General features: G+C 36.3%; 1 protein-coding gene across 15 annotated transcripts in view; it reads left to right on the forward strand.

Moving 5' to 3' along the window:
- MAP2 (microtubule associated protein 2) overlaps nucleotides 1–23,464 on the forward strand; it is a 308,386-nt gene that overhangs the window by 71,363 nt on the left and 213,559 nt on the right. For 13 of the 15 annotated variants that reach the window (XM_024243393.3, XM_054549726.2, XM_063713018.1 and 10 more), the window contains one exon: nucleotides 11,538–11,587. The exons of the other annotated variants lie outside the window; for them this stretch is intronic. The gene's annotated coding sequence lies outside the window, so the exon portion shown is untranslated. The remainder of the gene's footprint in view (nucleotides 1–11,537; nucleotides 11,588–23,464) is intronic. 15 annotated transcript variants of the gene reach the window in all.

Below are 23,464 nucleotides of genomic sequence, written 5' to 3' on the forward strand. Positions count from 1 at the left end.
CTCGCTTCCTATGATGTTTTATATGAATAATACAATGTCTAGAGGTGAAATTAGTTGGAGTGCTCATGACTCAGCCTCTTTTTCCGGGGAGTGAGTCATTCCACATTTATAGATTCCTGACTTTCTGCCATATACCACACTAAGTGCTTGGAATACAAACATAGATTTGCTGGGTCATTGATCCAGAGCAGCCCACAGTCTGGGCAGGCAGGATATGGCATTCATTAACAACAATATGGGCTTACACGTGGCCAGCACTCTATTAATGTTATATCTACCTGTCAAGGCAAAGTGTGATTAAATATACAATAATATGAGCTGTCTAGACAACTTAATTCTATGTTTTGGAACATGTACCTCTGACCCTATAACCCTGTATTGATATATTTTGCCTAATTATATCACCACAAATTTAACTCCTTTATTGTTTTGTTTAGATATGGAGTTTTTATTCCTTTGCATATCACATAAAATCATACCCTCCATGAATAGATCAGTTGCCTGATGAATACCTTTCCTTTATTATCCTGCCAGAAACTCACACTTAATGTGTCTAATAAAGCCCATTATCCTCTACTTTTACCCAGCAACCTGATCTCCCTTCAGGCTTTCCTGTTTCTAAGAATGTCCTGGGAGTCTGTTTTTCTTACACTCTCAAAATTCTCTTGGCTCCTTTCTTCATCCTGTGCCTTTCCTGGCCAATGAATCCTTAAATTCTTTTTTTGTGTGTGTGAGACAGGGACTCTGTTGCCAAGGGTGGATTTCAGTGGTGCAATCATAGCTCACTGTAACCTCATATGCCTCTGGCTTCAGCCTCCCCAGTAGCTAGGACTACAGGTGTGCACTACCATGCCTGGCTAATTAAAACAAAAAAAATTGTTTTTGTAGCGGTCTCTCTATGTTGCTTAGCTGGTTTCAAACTCCTGGCCTCAAGCAGTCTTCTGCCTTGGTCTCCCAAAGTGCTGGGATTAGAGGTGTGAGCCACCATGCCTGGCTTTAATCCCTAAATTCTGTATGAACTGTAAATACTGTTATGGACTGAGTTGTGCCCCACCCCATCCATATGTTGAAGTTCTAAGTGCCAGTGTGACTGTTTAAAAATAGGGCTTGCAGCAGGTAATTAAGGTTAAACAAAGTCATCAGAGTGGGGCCCTAATCCAGTAGGGTTGGTGGCCTCATAAGAAGAGGAAAAGAGAGTTCTCTAAATTTCCCCACCCGTCTTCATGTGTTTCTTTCTCCACCATGTGAGGACATAGTGAGAATGTGGCTGTCTACAAGCCAGGAATATAGCCCTCACCAGAACCTGACCATGTTGGCACTTGATCTCACCCCTCCAACCTCCAGAACTGTGAAAAAGTAAATTTCTGTTGTGTAAGCCACATAGTCTAGGGCATTTTGTTATGTTAGACTATATTAGGCCATTCTCTTGCATTGCTAAAAAGAAATACATGGGACTGGATAATTTACAAAGAAAAGAGGTTTAATTGGCTCACAGTTCTGCAGGCTATACAGGAAACATAGTGCTGGCATCAGCTTATGGGGAGGACTCAGGGAGCTTTTTCTCCTGGCAGAAAGCAAAGCAGGCGTGGGCACTTCACGTAGTCAAAGCAGGAGCAAGCAATGGAGAGAACAAGAGAGAAAGAGAGAGTAGAATGGGAGGCTCCACACTCTCTTAAATGACCAGATCTCATGAGAACTCACTATCACAAAACAGCACCAAGCCATGAGGGATCACCTCCATGAAAACCCCTTCTACTAGGCCCTACCGCCAGCACTGGGGATTACAATTCAACATGAGAATTGGGTGGGGACAAATATGAAAACTATATCATCCTGCACCTGGCCCTTTGCAAATCTCATGTCCTTCTCACATTAAAAAATACAGTCATGCCTTCCCAATGGTCCCCCAATATCTTAACTCATTCCAGCATTAATTCAAAAGTCCAAAGCCTCATTTGAAACAAGGCAAATCCCTTTGATCTACAAGCATGTAAAATCAAAAAGAGTTATTTACTCCCAATATACAATGGGGGTATAGGCACTGGGTAAACCCTTTTGGGTAAAATCTTTCGATATTCCAAAAGGAAGAAATTGGCCAAAAGAAAGGGGCTAAAGGCCCCACGCAAGTTCATAACCTAGCAGGGGCAGTTATTAAACTTTAAAGCTCCAAAATAATATCTTTTGACTCCATGTCTCACATCCACAACACATTGGTACAATGAGGGGGCTCCTAAGGCCTTGGTTAGCTCTGCCCTTTTAGCTTTGTAGGGTGCATCCTACCCACACCCCTCAGCTGCTCTCACAGGTTGTTGAGTGCCTGCAGCTTTTCCAGGTGCAGGATACAAGCTGCTGGTCTGAGGTCTGGAGGGTGGTGACCCCCTTCTCACAGCTCCCCTCGGGAGTGCCCCAGTGGAGACCAGATGTAAGGGTTCCAACTTCACATTTCCTCTTGGCACTACCCTGGTAGAGGTTCTCTGTTAGGGGTCTGCCCCTGCAGCAGGCTTCTGCCTGGGCATCCAGCCTTTTCCACACATCCTTTGAAATCTAGGTGGAAGGTGCCAAGCCTCATTCACTCTTGCACTCTGTGCACCCGCAGGCTTAACAACACATGGAGGCTGTCAAGACTTACAGCAGTTTGTGCTCTCCAGAGCAGTGGCACGACAGTGTCTGGGGTCCTTTGAGCAGAGGCTGCAGCCAGAGCTTCCAATGCAGTACAGTATCCTGAGGCTGTGCCGGGCAGTGGGGCCCTGGACCTGGCCCACAAAAACATTCTTCCCTCATAGGCCTCTGGGCCTATGATGGGAGGGGCTGCCATGAAGTTCTCTGAAATGCCTTCAAGGCCTTTTTCCCATTGTCTTGGCTATGAGCCATTGGTGGGATTTCATTATGCAAATTTCTCTAGCAAGTGGTTGTTCCACAGCCTGCTTGAATTCCTCTCTCAAAAAAAGCTTTTTCTTTCTCTGCCACATGGTTACATGGAAAATTTTCCAAACTTTTATGCTGTGCTTCCCTTTTAAATATAAATTCCAATTCTTAATCTTTTCTTTGCTCCTGCTTCTGAGTGTAGGTTAATAGAAACAGCCAGGCCACCTCTTGAATGTATTGCTGCTCAGAAATTTCATCTGCCAGATACGCTGTATAGTCACTATGAAGCTCAAACTTCCAAAGACCCCTATGGTATGGACACAATCCAGCCAAGCTCTTTGCTAGCACATAAAACATGTGACCTTTGCCCCAGTTCCCAGTAAGTTCCTCATTTCCATCAGAGACCTCATCAGCCTGGATTTTGCTGTCCATATCACTATCAGCATTTTGGTCACAACAATTTAACTAGTCTCTAAAAAATTCCAAACTTTCCCTCATCTTTCTGTCTTCTTCTGAGCCATCCAGACTCTTCCAACCTCAGCTCATTACCCAGTTCCAAAGCTGCTTCCACATTTCCATGTATCTTTATAGCAACACCCCACTCTTCAGTTCAATGTATTAGGCTGTTCTTACACTGCTATAAAGAAATACCCATGACTGGGTAATTTATTAAAAAAATAAGTTTAATAGGCTCATGGTTCTGCAATCCATACAGGAAACACAGTGCCGGCATCAGCTTCTGGGGAGGCCTCAGGGGGCTTTTACTCATGGTGGAGAGCAACGCAGGAGCAGGCGCTTCACATGGTGAAAGCAGGAGCAAGCCAGAAAGAGAGACAGGGGGTGGGGAGGAAAAGGAGAGAGAGAATGCCAGGAGGAGGTGGCACACACTTTTAAGTGACTGGATTTTGTGAGAACTCACTATCATGAAGACAGCACCAAGCCATGAGAGCTCTACCCCCATTATCCAGTCACCTCCCTCCAGGCCCCACCTCCAACAATAGGGAATACAATTCAATATGAGATTTGGGTGGAGACAAACATCAGAACTATATCACAGTCTCAGCAGACTAATACACATATCCATGCAATAGTTGTAACACTCTCCTTTATATGGACACTGTCTCCACCTGAATTGTCTCTTCATTACCATTCACCTGGACTTCTGAAGGAGCCACTTTTATGAACACTTCTTTAAGCACTCCCCTCTCTGATGCAATCTACATAATATTGCCAGATTAAATTTCCTAATTATGCCATTCTTGAGTTTAAAACCTTCAGCGGTTCACTTTCACCTACAAAATTAAATATGTTTAATTGAATAGCCTCCTCAGATTGTCATTCAAGGTCATTACTTCCTATATAGAGCCAACTTAGCTTTTCACCCAATTATTGCTCTTCTTATGTGTCATACTCCAGGCTAGGTATTTTCCCAAACACCCCTGGGCTTTGATTATTCTGTTACTTTGTTTCTGTGGTGTCCTGTCCATTGTCTGAATTGGTCTCCTTCCCACTCCATCTCCACCTATCAAAATCCCTTACCTCCTTCAATGGCTAACTCAAATGCAACTTCCTCTGTGAATCTTCATCTTCATAACAGGATTTTTCTCCCCTTCATTGATCTCCCAAAAGCCCTGTTAGTATTCCCTTGTGACAATAGGATTTTTTTATTTTTCCATCATGGCTTTTTGTCTTTTGGCTTTTTCACAACCTCCCTTATCCCAGTAGGTTCTAACTAAGTGAACTCTTTAAGGTTAAAGAACATTGGATGCCTAAAATACTAAATGATGCTAAAAAACATAACAAACAACAACAAAAAAGAATCCTACCCAGTTGGGTATGGTGGCTTATGCCTATAATCTCAGCAATTTCAGAGGGTGGATCACTTGAGCCTGGGAGTTTGAGACCAGCCTGGACAACATAGGGAAACTCCGTCTCTACAAAAAAAATAGAAAAATTAGTTGGGCATGGTGGTGCATGGCTGTAGTCCCAGCAACTCAGGAGGCTGAGGTGGGAGGATCATCGGAGGCTGGGGAGGTCGAGACTGGAGTGAGCCATGATCATGCCAATGTACTCCAGCCGGGACAATAGAGTGAGACTCTGTCTCAAAAAAAAAAAAAAAAAAAAAAAAAAAAAAAGCCTACTCTGTACCTTAAAAATATGAGAATTACAAGAATTACAAACAAAAAACATTTCCATTTTTTTAAATATCTTATAACTGCAGTATTCCCAACATTTGTTTCTGTAGGGTGTAACTCCAGTAGTAACTTTTCTGTTACTTAAGCAGTAACAGTTTCTGTAATTTGAAAACTCAAGTGTAACTTTAACAAAGGAGAAGCATAAGAAATATAAAAATTGTGAATTTTCAGCTCACAATTAACTTTGATAATCCAATAGCTAAAAGATGTCTGCTATTTTCATCTTGTATTCCTTGTGAGGTATAATCAGGCCTATTTTAGTTTGACATAGGCTTTATAATGTTATCTGACCATCACAGTATGATTTATAATATGGAGGCATGAAGTCATTTCTCATTGGGGCAGGAGTGTGGCAGGGGAGAAGAAGAGCTTTACCAATTAACTCAAGATTATTTGGTGACATTTGTCTTACCTTTTAGGTGAGGAGAAAGAGACAGAGGATGGAGAATTGGTGCTTTTAGTATGCTGATACATTAAGCTGCGTGGAAGCAGATGCTAAATCCTATTGAAAAGAATTTTATTTGCGTTTTGCTTAGGGCATTGTTTAGCAAAATACTACACAAAAAGTCTTGACCTGTGTGTTTGAAATGGCAGATGTTCACAGTGAGGACTGAGCCTTGGGGCAACATCAATCTTCACAATTCTGCGCCTATTTGCTCAATAACTGGCTTGGTTGGAAAAAAAGAAAAAAAAAGTTCCAGGGAGTTATTTACAAAGCAGCTGCTCCTGGCACTGCAAATGAAAGTGCTCTCCTTAAGATAAGAAAAGCAAGCAAACAAACAGAAGCCACAGGACAGCTTGAGCCCACCAGGTCAAAAATGAATACCTCTTTTCCGTCAGAACTGTGTTTCCAATATTTTTATATAAAAATTGTATATATTTAAGTGTGCAACATGTTTTGATATATATATATACACACACAGTGAATTGATTACTAGAGTGAAGCAAATTAACATGTCTGTCTCCTCACACACTTATTGTTTTAAAAAATAAGAACACCTGAAACCTATTCTTTTAGCAAATTTTCAGTAGACCTTACAATGTTATTAACTATAGTCGTCATGCGATACATTAGACCTCTAGATTTAGTCATCCTGTATAATTGTGACCTTATATCTTTTGGCTAACATGTCCTCATTTCGCCAACCTCCCCACTTCCAGATAACCACCATTCTACTCCACTTCTATGAATTCAGCTTTTTAAGATTCCACGTAAGTGAGATTATGCAGTATTTTTCTTTCTGTGTCTGGCTTATTTCACTTACCATAATGCCGTTCAGGTTTTTTCGTGTTGTTGCAAATGGCAGGATCTCCCTTTTAAAGTCTTAATAATGTTCCATTGTGTATCGTATCTCACAATTTTTTAATCCATTCATCTGTTGATAGACACTGGTTGTTTTCATATTTTGACTATTGTAGATAATGCTGCAATGAACACAGGAGTGCAGATATCTCTTCAAGGTACCAACTTCATTTTCTTTGTATATTTTCCCTGTAGTGGGATTGCTGGATCAAATTGTAGTTCCCTTTTTAATTTCTTGAGGTACTTCCATACTGTTTTCCATAGCGCTTGTACCAATTTACATTCCCATCAACAGTATACAGTGTTCCCTTTCCTTTTCACCACATCCAACACTTATTTTTTTATTTTTTTAATGATAGCCATACTAACAGGTGTGAGATAGCTATCTCGTTGTGGTTTTGATTTTCATTTCTCTGATGATTTCTGATATTAAACACCTTTTCATAAACTTGTTAGCCATTGTCATGTCTTCTTTGGAAAAATGTCTATTCGGGGTCCTTTGCTCATTTTTATATCAGGTTGTTTTTATTTATTTGCTTTGAGATATTGTTTCATGTGTGTTCCTTATATATTTTGGATTTTTTTTTCTTTTTGAGACAGGGTCTCACTCTGTTGCCCAGGCAGGAGTTCTGTGCACAGTCACAGCTCACTGCAGCCTTGACTTCCTGGGCTCAATCAAACCTGCCACCTCAGCCTCCTGGGCAGCTGGGACAACAGGTGCACATCACAATGCCCAGCTAATTTTTTGTATTCTTTGTAAAGTTGGGGTTTCTCCATGTTTCCCAGACTGGTCTCAAACTCCTGGACTCAAGCACTCCACCCTCCTTGGCCTCCCAAAGTGCTGGGATTACAGGCATGAGCCCCCACGCCCAGTCCTATATTTTGGATATTAACCCCTTATCAGATATATGTTTTGCAAATATTTTCTCCCATTCTCTAGGTTACCTTTTTATTTTGTTGATTGTTTCCTTTTTTGGACAGTTTGATGTAGCCCCACCTGTTTGTTTCTGCTTGTGATGCCTGAGCTCTTGGTGTCATATTCAAAAAATCATTGCCAAAGTCAATGTCAAGAAGCTTATTCCCTATGTTTTCTTCTAGGAGTTTTATGGTTTCAGGTCTTACATTTAAGTTTTCATTCCATTTTGGGTTGATTTTTGTGCATGATGTAAGATAAAAGTCCATTTTCATTCTTTTGCATGTAGTACCCAGTTTACCTAACACCATTTATTGAAGAGACTATCCTTTCAATGGAAGTAACGTAAGGCAAGGATGGGATTTTATTTTCTTATTCTCACCACAAAGGGTATTTTCAACTGTTTCTTTAAATTTGACATAGAATTGGAAAAAATACAACAGTAAGCACCTTTATTCATTTAACAATATTTATTGATATTTTGTGTGCTGCAAACGTTGGGTTCAAATACAAAGTTCACATACCTAAAAGAGTATTAATATTTTGAATACAGTTTGTTTTTGAATCATGCTGTATTGAAACCCCATCTCTACTAAAAAATGCAAAAATTAGCTGGGTGTGGTGACGCGCACATGTAATCCCAGCTACTCAGGAGGCTGAGGCAGGAGAATCACTTGAACCCAGGAGGTAGAGGTTGCAGTGAGCTGAGATGGTGAGATGGTGCCACTGCACTCCAGCCTGGTTGACAGAGCAAGACCCTGTCTCCGGAAAAAAAAAAAAAAAAAGAGACTAAGCAAGATTTTTCTTGGAGATGGGGCTTCCAGTGGTGGGGAGGAGGAACATTGGAAGAGGGACAAGTAAGTTGGAATGTCTTTCCAAACACATTATGAAATACATAAAGAAGTCAGGCTCCTGTGTCATGAAACTCAACTTAAAAAAAAAATCCCACAGTATCATTTTGTTTTTGCTATGAAAGTATATATTTGGGAGTGCACGTAGAAGAAATGAAATCCAGTCTATTTAAAATAATATTAAAGATATCAGGATGCTGATCTGTGTTAAAGAGCAATTAGCAAGAAGTAGCTATAGTTAAATAATAAATTGAGGCCTAAAACTTGCAAGCAAACAAATGGGCAGTTTCAGGTTAGACTTTCCCTGGCTCCAGGCAACTAGTGAACCACTTTCTCTTTAAAGAATTGTTAAGTGGCAATATCATCTTGATATTCATTGCTCAGTATGCATTTGTTGATTATAGAGCAGGTTTTTGTATGAGACACCGTGCAAGATCCTAGGATAACAGCATCACTTATTTTATATTGTAGTAAAACATATGTAACATAAAATTTAACATTTTAACCATTTTAAAGGGTTCAGCTTTGTGGCATTAAGTACATTTGCATTGCTGTGCAAGCTATCATTTTTTTTTTCCCAGTGAATATTTAGATCTAAATCACAATCCCTTTCCAATGTCTCCTTTTTTCTTAGGGGATAGTGATTGATAATATGATTAAAGTGAACACATATGCAGTGTATCCACTCTGTCTTTCATAGCCTAGTGTTCTTATGTACATTCTATTTTAGCCATCTCTTGCACACACAATAGTGCACATGCAACCCAGCCACACATACACAGTCAGAGTGTATTGAATCACTGTCCTTCCCACTCTCTTAGCATTTTTTCTTCATATTTTAGAGACATATTTTTTCTTTCTCTTTTTTCCTTTACTCTCCTAGTATTTTTATTTTAAATTTCTCATGCTTTCTCTTTAAATTTGTGGAGCAAAACAAAAAATAAACAACAAGAAACTAAGCTTAACAGGAATGTTCCAAATGTTCTCAGTTTATGGCACCCTTAGTATCTCAGTAATTTTATTTTCAAGATTCCTCTAGGCCAAAAGATGTACCTCACAGTTTCATTTAATTAACATAATATGTTTAATTCCTAACAACTTATTAGCCTTTTGAAAAAATAATACACATAAATTGAAAGCAAATCTATTTTTATTTTATGCTTAGAAACCCACAATCACTTACTAATGGGATTTGTGCTGTTGAATACTGCCCAGCCCTCAAACCTTGAAGTCACACTGGACACTATCATTCTTATTTCCTTTAATTTTTTTATGGAAAAAAGGTTTTTGTCATTCTTACTTCATGTTGATTTTCATGCAGTATTTGCTTTTATATTACAAACATCATCAAAACCCAACTTTGCAAAGCTGTAACATCATTGAAAGGAATGTAGCATGATCTAATATTGAAACTGCAAACCACTTTAAGTTAGTAGTTTTTGTGCTGCCTAATGGATATTGCTGTGGGTTTTTTGTTTTTGTTTTTGTTTTCGTATATTGAAAACATTTTGGCCAGGCACAGTGGCTTATACCTGTAATCCCAGCACTTTGAGAGGCCAAGGTGGGTGGATTGCTTGAGTTCAGGAGTTTGAGACCAGCCTGGGGAACATGGTGAAACTCTATCTCTACAAAAAATACAAAACTTAGTCAGGCATAGTGGTTCACGCTTGTAGTTCCAGCTACTACGGAGGCTGAGGTGGGAGGACTGATTGAGCCTGGGAGGTTGAGGCTGTAGTGAGCCATGATCACACCCCTGCACTCTAGACTAGGTGACAGAGTGAGACCCTGTCTCAAAAAAAAGAAAAGAAAAGAAAAGAAAAAGAAAACATTTCACCATTCCCCTGAGAGTTTACAGTGATGCCCTGGGCCACCATGACAGTTAGGGAGCTGTTGGCTTTATAGCCAAAAAATAATATTTGTATCCAACTAAAATAATGTCATTTGTTTGAAGTCAAGATAGATATACTAAAGGCATTAATCTTAAATGTCCTTCATAATTTCCTCAGATACTTAAAAAAAATCTCCACAGATGTATCAACCTATCATTTCGTTATTGTAGGACAAAGTTTACTTTTCTTAAACACCTGCCCTTAGGATTAAAAATCAACGATTTCATATTCAGTTGTATTTTCTGTGGTTTACTAGTATTTTCTTTGTCTTATTTTATACTGTTATTTTCAGTAAATAACTAGTTTTAGGCTAATTTAGTTTTTGGGCTTAGCATAGGAGTCTAATAATGAAACATTTCTAACATGTAGAAGAACATATGCTGTTTTCTATCCAATTAACTCACAAACATACTTCTAAAACCTAACTTGCTTTTTAATTAGAGACTGCCATAGATGCTCCCTGTGGTGAGTTGAGTCTCTTTTGTCATTTTGAAGTTGTTTTGTTTACTATCTGTTCAAGAGGCAGGCTGACTTTGGCACAAAAGTTTGTTTTTGTCCCTGGTTTACCTTCTTTATACTTCCATTTGACAACATGCTTTTCTGTATATTTACTTCTCAGCATATTTTAGTAGCAAGGCTTAGGTGCAAGAGACAAATGGAAAGATTGATCGTTTACCACTGGAATTGTCTTATTTGAACTTTGCTACCTTTAGCAAAGGTTTAGACTGATTGTCGACCCAGGACTAAAAATCTACAGATTCTCTGTGCATATTAAATCAGATTAAAGACCGGTGTCAGTCTGTATAGACTGTTCTAACAAACATAAAAGAACAGAAATTTATTTTTCCCCGTTCTGGAAGCAGCGAAGTTCAAGATCAAGGCAGCAGCAGATTGGTTTTGCTGAGGTCCTGCTTCCTGTTTTTTCCTCCGCCTTCATATGGCAGGCTGAAGGTGTGAGAGCACTCTCTGTGATCTCGTATATAAAGGCACAGTCCACTTTTTATATTTCTGGGATCTCTTTTATAGGGGCACTAATCACCTTCCAAAGGCCCCACCTCCAAATATCACATTGGGGGATTAGGATCTCAACATATGAATTTGGGGTGGTGGGGACACAAGCATTCAGTCTATGGCAGGATCAAAATGCATGAGTTTTGTTATTTTTGATGAAACATCTCTTAAGAGCAATGGTAGTACATTAGGAACAGAATGTGTTAAAAATTCTTTTTGGTTGGTTGTTTTAGAATATAAGCATAGGACTTCTACTTTAAATAAGTATAAAATAAAAATAGGACCTAATTTTGGCATTTAATATATTTTTTCAATAAAATGTAGAACGTATTAAGTTTAAAGTTGTATTATACATAACCATCATGTATTGTAAATGGATGTGTTTCAGTCAGTGCATTTTATGGAGTGAGGAAGAAGTCACTTCTGATTTTATCTTCCTCCTTAGTGAAAGAAAAAGCCAGATTGTTCAACTGATTTAACTTACTGGGTATTTTTCTTTTCTTCTTTTAGATTTTATTGATCTAATCCAAAGTATCTTATAACTTCTGGCTGGAATTAAGGTCAGTACTATATTTGTGTCAATCATGAATAAACTGTGAAATAAAATAAAGGCATCATGGGTCTTTAGATAGCTGTGTCAGAAATATGCTTTCAATGTGTGGTAAAAGCTCAAATTTAGTAAAAACTGGATATATTTCACAGTTGGCCTACTAGCAAACATGGTTCCCTAAGTACTGTTTTTCTAATTAGTATAATTTATTTGGTTTTTGAATGTTGAATTTATTTCATCTTACTACTACCTGGGTTTCGAATAATGAAAAAAATCCAACTCGAATTCATTTGTTTAATTAACAGAAATATTAAAAGAATGACTTCTTGGAAGGCTGACCTTTCAAAGAATGGTCAGCTTCCTGAATTTGCAGGAAAACACTTTGAATTCCACAATTATATACTCACAGAGAATATATTTCCTAAAGAGGATAGAGTTGAAAACGTACTTTTCAATAAAAAATTTCAGCTAGCAGAGTGTTAAGATGTCATTCCTTTTGTTCTGTGCTTTCATTAATTGGCTTTAATTGAGACTCAAAACTAGCTTAACTGAGTTTAGAGTAATAACAGAACCTCAGAAGGCCCTCACAGCAATAAACTTGGGATTTTATTTGTGCCTTCTATTTTTTTTGAACATGTATTCAGATTAAAAAAAAAAAACTAAGCACTGAATGAAATGAAGACTTTTATTGCTTATGAAAGAACAACATGCCAGGTGTTGCTAAACTTTTTGTATAGGCTTTTGATTAATAATTAACATAAAGGAAAACATTGGCTTTTCATTTACCCTTACACTAATCAGGAATTTTCCCTTTAAAGCCCATGTTTAACCCTTCAGATTGCAGTGTCTGTCATATAACAGGCACACTGTAAATATGTACCTTTTCTGGCCTCAATTCTGACCTCACTTTCCTACAACCAAATACACATAAACACACAGACACACTCTCTCTCTCCCTCACACACACACACACACACAGATGAAAAACTACTATTATTTCTCTTCTCAGGTTCAAACTGTGCTTTCCTGTCTTTGAAATCTGTATAGAATGAAGCAAATAGAATATATTAAAATTATGCCTATAGATAATTGGAAACTTAATGAAGAAAAAAGGTGAAATGTCTACAAGTATTGGTTTCAAGTCTATAAACTGTATTATTTTATTAAATGTTTTTATATAGTTCGGGGTCAAATTTATTAAAGTCTCTCTTTTTTATTCACTTTTTAGCATATACTATGGAGATTTGTGAACATTTAAATGTGCAATTTTTTAAGACTTTTTGAATTTTTTTCTACTTTTATCCCCTACTAGCCCCTATCCCATCCACCTACAAAACCAAAATTACAAGTAGAATGAGATTTTTGTAAAGTATACATCATTTAATCAGTAATATTTTCAATGCACAGAGTTAAGTTTTAATTATAAATAAATCTGTATGAGAGGTAAACTTTTCCTTTCTCTTCTTTAATAAGAAATAAACTCTTCCCTTCCTGATTTTTTTGTTTTATAGTTTATATGGTAAACATGACAATTTGCAATCTCATCTTGCTCTGACCACTTACCAGACTGAAAGAAAACTGAAAAGAAAAAAGATTTTTGTTAGACTATAAAAAACTAACAGTAACGCACAAAAATTTTTCATAATCTGATCCCCTAACCATCTTCCACGTGGAGATTTCTGTTGTGGGAATATGAAAATCTAGTGTGTTTGGTCAAGATGACTTGCCTATTTTCAAATAAATAAATAAATATATCAGTGAAAATAACGTGTACATAGAAATGGAAACATGTTTAAACCTCTCTTATTACCAGGTCTTCCCACTTGGATATGTGTGGTTTAGTATTTATTAGTATTGTTTTCACTTCTATCTGGAAATGAAAATAATATTAAATTACATTTGGTTAATCAGTTATCTAAATCACATTTTGTAAAAGCAGTTAGATGTAGTAAGTCTCTTGAAAATATATTAACTCACCAGAAACAGCCAAGTTATCAAAACAGAATATACGTAATGGAAATTACCATTTTTTTCAACTATAACTAAGTACTTTTGGTTTAAGATAAAAGAATTTGCCTCACAGAAAAAGCATGTTTGTCTGTAAAACTGTTAGCTGAGCAAAATAACTAGTGTTGCCAGATAAAAGCAAGCTACCGATAGGGGTATATAAAATAGGACATCAGAAATGCCATTGCAACATTTTATCAATTCTGTGATGCATGTGATTTTACATTAAGGTATGTAAAATTAAGTGATGCTATAGTTAAATTGACAGCATTTTTTTTCCTAGTAGTAAATGAGGTATGTCTTGTAATGAATAGTATCTTAGATTTTATGAAACACAGTATTACTGAATTTAGACCAGAAACGTGTTTTAATCTCCTAAAGTTATTACAAAAAAAAAAAAAAGTCAGAATGAAGTCTAGAAACAAGGAAGGTAAATTTGGCATTGATTCTTAGCAACATTTTAGGCCACAGTTTTTGCCTTTTTAAAAAAACGTGTATTGGTTTTTCTGATCTACTTCTTTTTCTTTATTATTAATACTGCTACCAGCATTTTGGTATATTTTCCTCCAGTTTTTGTTGTGGTTTGTTTTCACAAAAGTTAAATTAAATTTTCTATTCTATACATTCCAGTTACTTGAAAAGGTGATTTTTAATGGCTCTGTGATATACTATCCTATGGATATTTCATAATTTATTTCACCATTTACTCATTGTTGGACATTCAGACCATTTTTAATATCTCACTATTATAAATAGCACTGCAATAAATATGCTTCTAAAATGTTTATGTTCACTGCTGACATTGTATTTAGGATCAATTTGTAGAAGTGGGATTATGTAGTGTAAAGAAATAAATATATTTGAGGTGACTAAGGTGTACATTGTGTTCCCCAAAATTATTTACCAATATGCACTTCACTGGTAGCAGAAGCAGTCTGAATTTTGCAATACCCATGCCAATGTTGGAATTAGGATTTTAAAAATTTCTCTCAGTTTGATAAGCAAATGATGGCTTCTCAATTTTAGAATATAAAATAGGAAACAGTTGCTTGTAAAGGAATACTCATGGATCATTAAAAATATCAATCTAAACAGCATAACTTGTTTTTTAGATAGAATAACTAGGTAATGTTCATTTCATTGGCTCTGCCACTCTCAGCCTGGGAAGGCTGTTTGATCTTATGCTGTTGAAGACAGAATCAAAAGCTAAATGATTTTCATTCTTATAAAGATAGATGATCATGTTAATTATATTAATTATAGTTTTCTTGAGAAAGAGGTTGAGGACCCTAAGGAATGGGACAAGGGAGACATTCTTTAATAGAGTTCTCAAGTTTACTTACAGTGGAGATACTGCTCAACAAGTGACATGAGGTGCAGTAGCTTTTCTGGAAGTGTTTGGAATGCTGTGAGCAGAAAAGAACTAAGATTACTCTACAAATCTAAAAGTGAAATGTCATATTGTGTGCTAGCTAGTGTAGATATTTTATAAATTTCTCTCCTCAAAATTTAAAAAATACTTTTCTATATTGATACTGTCTTTTAGTCTCATTTTGCAAAATCAAAAGTTAAAAAGAAAATATTGGATATAACTTGTTGCTATTTTGTATCTGTTTCTTCTTCATCCTATACACTAACCTTTTATCCTTCCTCTAATGTAGTCAGTACTTAGCATATATATTCCATGAAGACCCTACCTCCAACCCTATCCTATCTTGCTCCCAAAGAGGGATCATGTTCATCATACTGACACCTAGTTCTAAGGGATACATTGCTTAACACAAGGCTCTCAGTGCTATAAGACTTCCCCTGCCTTTGCAATTGCATTTGACTATATTAAAGTGTTCTGGTGGTGTTGGTTGAAGCACCCGAGTTTGAAATTAGATGAATTCATGCTCTCTTGGTGCTTAGAATTCTTAAAGAGATGATTTCCTATGATTTTTTTTTGAAGAGATGGAGTCTCCCTCTGTCACCCAGGCTGGAGTATAGTGACACAATCATGGCTCACTGCAGCCTCAACCCTTGGGCTCAAGTTGTCCTCTCATCTCAGCCTCCTGAGTAGCTTAGGACTACAGGTGTGTGCCACCATTCCTGGCTATATTTTTTATTTTTTGTAGAGACTGAGTCTCGCTTTGTTGCCCAGGCTGGTCTCAAACTCCTGGCTTAAAGCGATCCTCCTGCTTCAGCCTCTGAAAGTGCTGGGATTACAGGCATGAGTCACTGTGCCTGGTCAATTACCCATGATTGAATCATTAATATTTATCTGAAATTATTTATCCAAGCCCTGATTTTGATCCAATGCTCCAGAACAGGGTGGGTGCTGTGCTTTTCTACCTGGATCTAGTCCTTCCTCCTAATTCTAATCTTTTCTTCTGGCTTAACCTCTGATGCCCTCTATGCTTCTAGACTGCTAAGCTGCTTGTGGTATTCCTTGGTCAAGTCCTCTGATTTTATTATCTGTAAAATTGAAACAAAAATAACTTATACTTCATTTCAAGATTAAATGAGATGTTATTATGAGTCTTAAAAATTGTAACTTTTAATCCACTTTTAAGCCCTCTATCAAAATATGCTAATTACTTTGATTATTACATATTGTATACTTGTATCAAAACACCACATTGTGTCTGATAAATATGTAAATTATAATAAATAAATTACATTTTAATGCAAAAAAAGACTCTTAGAACAATGTCTGGCATATGAGGATTGCTAAATAAATACGAGTGTTTGTTCCATTGAGACTTGAAAACAAACAAACAAACAAATGCTCTATTAAAGTCTTTTTTTCTAGATTTTACATGTGTAATAAATTCTGACGCTTCTCTTAAAACAGAAAATAAAATGAATGAGGATCTTTAAATTATTGTTATAGAAGCTTCAAAATATATAAATGAAAGAAGCCAGAAGTTTTATATATATATATATATATATATGCATACACACACATACATATAAAATGTATGATATATATATAAATTTAAAAAATATTTCTTTTATAGAGATAGGGCCTCATTCTGTTGCCCGGACTAGAATGGAGTGGTGCAATCATAGCTTACTATAACCTCAAACTTCTAAGCTCAAGTAATTCTCCTGCCTCAGCCTCCTGAGTAGCTAGGACTGTGGTTGCGTGCACCAGCACACCCAGCTAATTTTTTATTTTGTGCCTTTTATAGAGACTGGGTCTCTCTATGTTGCCCAGGCTGGTCTTGATCTGGCATGAAGTGATCCTCCTGCCTTGGCTTTCCAAAGTGATGAGATTACAGGCATGAGATACTGCACGCAGTCCAATATATAGAATTTTATACTGTATTTTAAACTGACCAGAAAGTAATTTCTTTATGCTCTGCTGGGTAGTATTATATCTTTCATTAAAGATGCTGTTAAACTAAACAGCATATTGCACAATTAAGCAGACTTGCACTTAAAAAAAGTGTAGAAAATGCTAATACTCTAATGAAATAGGAAGTGGGGAAAGGCAGATGTTCTTAAGGTCTAACCAGTAAGCTTCAGTGCTTTGAGCTTTCCAGAATCAAGACAAAATTTTGATTAACTTCTTGGTCAACTTCCAGTACCTTCTCAGGGAGACGCTATATTTCTCTTCCAACTTGCTTCATGTTGCTTCACACATTTCTTATAGACTTGTTATGCTTCATGTTATGATTATATCTGGATAGGTCCATTCTCCCCTAGCAGCCGATAGGCTTTTTAAGGAGAAACTGGGGCCTTTACCCTTATGCGTGCTATCTCAATAGGGCCTTGGAGGAAATGGACACTTAGGAAATGCTTATATAATGAATTTTAAAGACATTCATTATATAACAAACAATTATAAAATTGCAAAACAGAATATAAACAATTGTATTACATATGAAGACTATAGAGCTACATATATGTGCGTGTATGCGTGTATGTTTTAATAATCACTAATCACTGTATCCTCTCTCGGCACCCTATCTTTCTCTCTTGAAAAAACAAAAAACAAAAAAACACCACAGATCCAATACTTGTTCTTTACGATTCTTCCAGTGGATAGTATTTTTGTATTAATCTTTCATGGCATCAACAAGCCTATTTCCTCAGTATGTCAGGCTGTCAAAATGAAAGCAATTCTGGAAGCACGTATCCCCAAGATTCTTCATTAGGTCATGTGAACAAATGAGGAGGGATAGCAAGTTTGTCTGCCACCCTCACTTCAACCTCCTCCCCACCTCTCCTCTTCTAAGTCATGTCATGAGCTAATTCTTTGATAGTCATGTTTTTGTCCAAAATCCAGGAAAGGATTACTTTCTATTAAAAGGAGAAAATATGTATTTATGATGCATCAAATTTCAGAAAGCTTCACAAGAGAAAGTAAATTATCCTAAGGATTAAATGGTCTTTTCAGTTTGAAATGTGATTCTGGAAGCTTTGTATTTCTCCTTAAAGTGGTAAACAAATAATTGACCATTCTATAAATCTTTCCAGAATCTCAAAGTCACTTTGTATCATATGTAAATCTAATCATTAGAATCCTGGATATGTTTTTTAATACAAAGATATTAATATACTATGCTAAATGTAGGAATAAAATAAAATGACAAAATAATCACCTTTTTTATAAGTTTTCTAAATTTCCCAAATTAAACCTAATAATTATTGCAGCTTCAAATGTCTTTGGGGTGATTATTGTTTAAAGTCCTCCCTTTTTTTTTCATGTGGGAAAAGAATGCTCTAGCTCATTCTTTATTCCTTAATTAAATGTAGTATCAAATGGCTGCAAAAGACAACCACTGGCTATATTTTCATACAAACCCCATGCTTATGAAATCAATTCTGTGGATTTAATTCACTGACCAGCTAATCTTTATTCTTTTCCTAAATTCATCTGTAAAAAAGAATCCCATTCCAAAGAATAACACAGCTGATCTCTTTGCAGCCCATTTATGTCATTAAAAAGTATTATAACCTAAATATGGGCCTTATATCTTATTAGGGTAGTTTGGAAGATTTAAAAATAAAATAAATGAATTTCTTTATTATGTAAGAAATTCTTTATATTCTACTTATTGCAGAATAAGAACTGCATAGTAGTAAATGGGATAAACTCTCTTGTTCCTCTATAAATCAACGTGAGACTTGTTAAGCTTCATCAGCTATTCAACTGAGAATAGAAAAGTATCCATTGTGTATTAGAAAAAGGAATATGACATACAATACACACATGTGATAGATAGATAAATAGATAGTCATGATGGTTTCAAATAATTTTGCCAATGCACAATACAAGGGCTTTACTTTTAGGAATGCCTTCTGAGTTATTCATGTTGAAGAGGGTAAAATTATGTGCCTCTTCTGAACTAATCTCTCCCAGTTATTAATAATATAAAAATGTTAGTTGAAATATCATTTGCCATAACAAACTGACATGGATTAGGTTTCATTCCATATTATTCAGTGTCTTATGGTTATCAACTTTGTGTTGCTTTAGAGTCTTCATTTTCTTTCTTTGGACCATTTCAAATCTAATTAGTGAAGAGTTGAATAAAGAAAACACTGAATGCATTATATGTGTACATCTATGTCTATCTTCTTTCTCTCTCTCATTTATCTAAAGTTTTATACCTGCCAAAGTTTGTAGTTCAAAACTAGAGCAAGTGATCACTTAGTACATTACTTTTTGAATATTAATAAGTGTATTAGTCCATTTTCACACTGCTATGAAGAACTTTCCTGAAGTTGGATAATTTATAAGGAAAAGAGGTTCAATTGACTCACAGTTCTGCATGGCTGGGGAGGCCCCAGGAAACACAATCATGGCACAAACAGAAGCAGGCACTTTCTTCACCTTCTTCACAAGGTGGCAGGAGGGAGTATGTGTGAGCACGATGAAGTGCCACACTTTAAAACCATCAGCTCTTATGAGAACTCACTCACTATCATGAAAACAGCATGGGAGAAACCGCACCCATGATTCAATGACCTCCCACCTGGTCCCTCCCCTGACATGTGGAGATTAAAATTTAAGGTAAGATTTGGGTGGGAACACAGAGGCAAACCATATCAGTAGGTATTTGGAACTTTAAGTACTATTGTCTTCATTTTATGAATTGAGAAACTTAGTTATTAAACCAGAAGCAATTTTTATTTTTATTTCATTTATTTATGTAGAGACAGAGTCTTTTTCTGTCACCCAGGCTAAAGTACAGTAGTGTGATCATGGCTCACTGCAGCCTTGACCTACCCAGCTCAAGTGATCCTTCTTGCCTTAGACTCCTGAGTAGCTGGGGCCACAGGTGCACACCACTATGCCAAGCTAAATTTTTTTTCTTTTATTTGTTGCAAAGATGGGGTCTCATTATGTTGCCTAGGCTGGTCTCGAGCTCCTGGGCTCACGCAATCCTCCCACCTCAGCCTCTCAAAGTGCTGAGATTACAGGCATGAGCCACTGCACCTGGCCTAGATAGAATGTTTATAAACAGAGTATTCCTCTGTGAAGTATGTTAGTTCTTAGAAATACAGAAAAGTCTTTTATGGAATAACAATAAGTAGAAAAATACACATTTATCTAAATATAACTACTTGCCTATGATATACATCATTTAGTGATGGCTTAAACTATAAGATATTGATCTTCAGAATGATAAAGAGAGTGGGCTTGATGTCATTTGCTTAAAGATGCTTCACCTAGAATGAATATACTTTTTCCACCTTTTCCTCAAGACTATTGCCTTCTATTAGTGTTCTGCCAGAAGTAGCTCTCTGGTACAATACTAAGGTGCAAGTATAAGCTGATCTACTTTAAAAAAACAGCTACGGTGGCATCTTTAAGGGTTTTAAGTCAGCCATAAGGAGTATTAGACCAATAGAGGAGAATAAGTTAAACAACAGGAATAAAAAAAGGGAAGGGTTAAGGAACTTACTGAAAATAAAGGTATAGGAATTTCCTCCTTTAAAATTTATTTAAATTTTGGAAATATGGGATAAAAATGAGTCAGTGAGCAGGACGTTTAACTTGACAGGCAACTTCATAGTTGCAAACCATTTCAAATTTCACTTCAACTTTCCATTATCCCTTAGAGACTCGAAGACCTAATTTAGACCGTCTGGCTACACTATCACAGGGGGATGATTTGTCCACTTAGGGTGTCCCTTGGGGTTTTCTACCTGTTTGGAAATTAAGATGTAAATTACTATTGTAGTATGTTATAGGGGTGTACTGGCAGGCAGTTAATTTCCTTAGGTGAAATTAATGCTCAGAGAGAAATCGTACTTACATATTCAGGCTAGGCTATTACATAGGCACTTCAATGGAGTGAAATTACCTTTTCTTCTATTTCATGCAAGTGTTGTACAACACAAAAATTACATAATCTTCCATGTTAATAATTACTAATGTCACCTTAAAATATTGTATGCTATTGAATGATTATGCATTTACTGGAAATGTATACCCCACAGGGTATTTACCAAGTTTCTCTATCAGGCATCATCCTCCCTCTTCCACCATACCTGGAACTGCTGTGTTCCTCTTTCATTGTAGGGACTAAGTAGATATGTATTAATTTTTTGATTTTCTTATATTTAGATAGTTTTTGTAAATTTTCTTTTTGGTGATCACTGAAGTTCTGTTAGAGACCTAGTGGCAAAAGTTATTTTAACTTTGTGCTTAGAAAATAAGGACACTCTTCATCTTTACATAACTATTAAGAGAACGCAAACATCAAGTACTTCATTAATTAACAAGAAAACTTTTAGAAATATCATGTGTTTTGTCACCACAATATGTGGCACGATGCCAGCAGATGGCATAAAAACTGTTTGAAATGTGATGAGATTTGGTTTTGCTTTCAGAGAAGTAAACAGTTTCTCTTTGGATTGAGCATAGTATCTTCTTCATTTACATGTCATGGATTGCTTAGAGAGTTTTTACAAGTTCATTGTCTATCTCGTAAAGCCCACATAATTGTAGTTTTTGATACGTATCTCTTTATTTCATCATTTTGACATAGCCATAAATGGTATCCCACGTAGATATTCAAACAATGTACCATTTACTAGGACACAGGAATCCTAGTCATTAGCTAACATGACCCCACGTGGAAATACACCACTTTACGGAGTGGAAGGGCAAGGGAAGCAGATGGCGGAAGAAGTATGCTCAAAAAATAGAAAAGTATATACAAAGAAATCCAAGTCATGAGGTGAATGATAACCAAACAGATTTTTGTTTGAAATAAAAGAAAAAGCAAAAAGTAAAACAGCCTAGATGATAACACATTTTTGCCTGGTCCAGCCTTTGGGAAACCAAATTACATTCTTTCGTCTCATAGTTTCATGGGCATGCATTTTTACCAGGGAAAGAGAATTTGTACATGATAATATTTTAAATCATACTCTAAATCATTCTTTGTACTTTCAGAATTAAATCTTTGCACACATGTAGTAAGCCTACATGAGAAGGTGCAGTTCCAATACAACTGAGTTGTTATTAATAAATCAAGTAGTGAGGATCCAGTTGTAGTTCATTTGAGAGCAAGATTCTGTGAATGCTTTAAATGTATTAACAGTGGTTACTTTGCTCTGCAATGGCTTACAGTCAAGAGAGGGAAAAACTAATGCATATAAATACTAATATATAATGATACAATCAAATACTAAGCACAGATACAACTTTGTAGAGTGACCTAGAGAAGATATAATTGATTTTGAAGGGCCGAATTTTTTAAAAGGGATCTTCAGCTGGGTTTATAGGTAAATAGAATTTATATAGCCACAATAGAGAGTTAGAGGTACAGAAAGAAGGACATTTCTTGAAAGGGGTCTATGGAAACCAAAGCACGCATAAGGGAATGAGGACTTGGAAGTTGAGAAACCTGAACAGAGGGTGCAGAACAGGTTTACTTTGGATCTGTATTCTGCCTCTTCTTTTCTTCCTTCTTTCTTAGTCTTCCACTTTTTTTCCCTACAAATATTTGTTGAATTACTTGTATGTGTATCTGTTCTTTAACTGTAAGCAGAAACCCAGTTCATCATGAGATTTTTCATTCTCTCTTCATGCACACAGAATAGTTACATAGATATATACTGCTGTGAATGTCTGTTTCAAAAGCTCACTTTAATGAAAGTCTATTTTTGTCGTAGGTTTTATGAAAAGAAAAAAATAAACATTGATATCTCAACACATGGGAACTAGATGTTCCAACTCACCCTCTTGATGTCTGTAATTATTTTATTTTGGCACTAATATTACCAAGCTTGTTTATAATTAAAGATAAATGAAATAGTAAAATTAACTACTTTATCTCCTTATTTAAATTTCAGATGGGAAATTTGGAATTTTACTGTTTAAGTCCTTTGTTAAATATCTAAAAGGGCTCTACTACAGGGAGACGGATTAATTAAAATCAAAATTGTTGAGGGAATATAATTAAAAACAAAATCTTATACCAACCCAGAAATCCTCTCTACCAAAGTAATAGAAAAAGAAAACACTTTTACTATTAAGCATTAAACCAGAATGTGATGAACATTACAGGCAATCCACTAAGAGACTGTTAAATCCAAAAGAAATCTCACTTTCCTATATTGCCAAGTAGACGTAGCCAAGAGTGGGATTACACACATGCTTTCAAGATAAACAACAACCAGTCCTCAAGTAAAAGGACTTGACAGCCCCATCCTAAATTCTTCAGGTAATTGGGGTGATCATCTGTGTTAGCTAATTGGCTTTCTCCAAGGAGAAACAAATTTCTCATCCCTTTATGACAGGAAGAAGTTTTGCAACTTGGAGCAAGGGTAACCCTGAAGTTAGGCTCCTACCCTCCCATAGGAACTGGGAGATAGGGGAGCTTTCTCCCTTGATGTTTGCATTTCAAAAAGATAGCTCCAAGGTTCTTGA

This window comes from Pongo abelii, chromosome 11 (genome assembly GCF_028885655.2).
Source record: "Pongo abelii isolate AG06213 chromosome 11, NHGRI_mPonAbe1-v2.0_pri, whole genome shotgun sequence".
NCBI classification, from domain to species: domain Eukaryota; kingdom Metazoa; phylum Chordata; class Mammalia; order Primates; family Hominidae; genus Pongo; species Pongo abelii.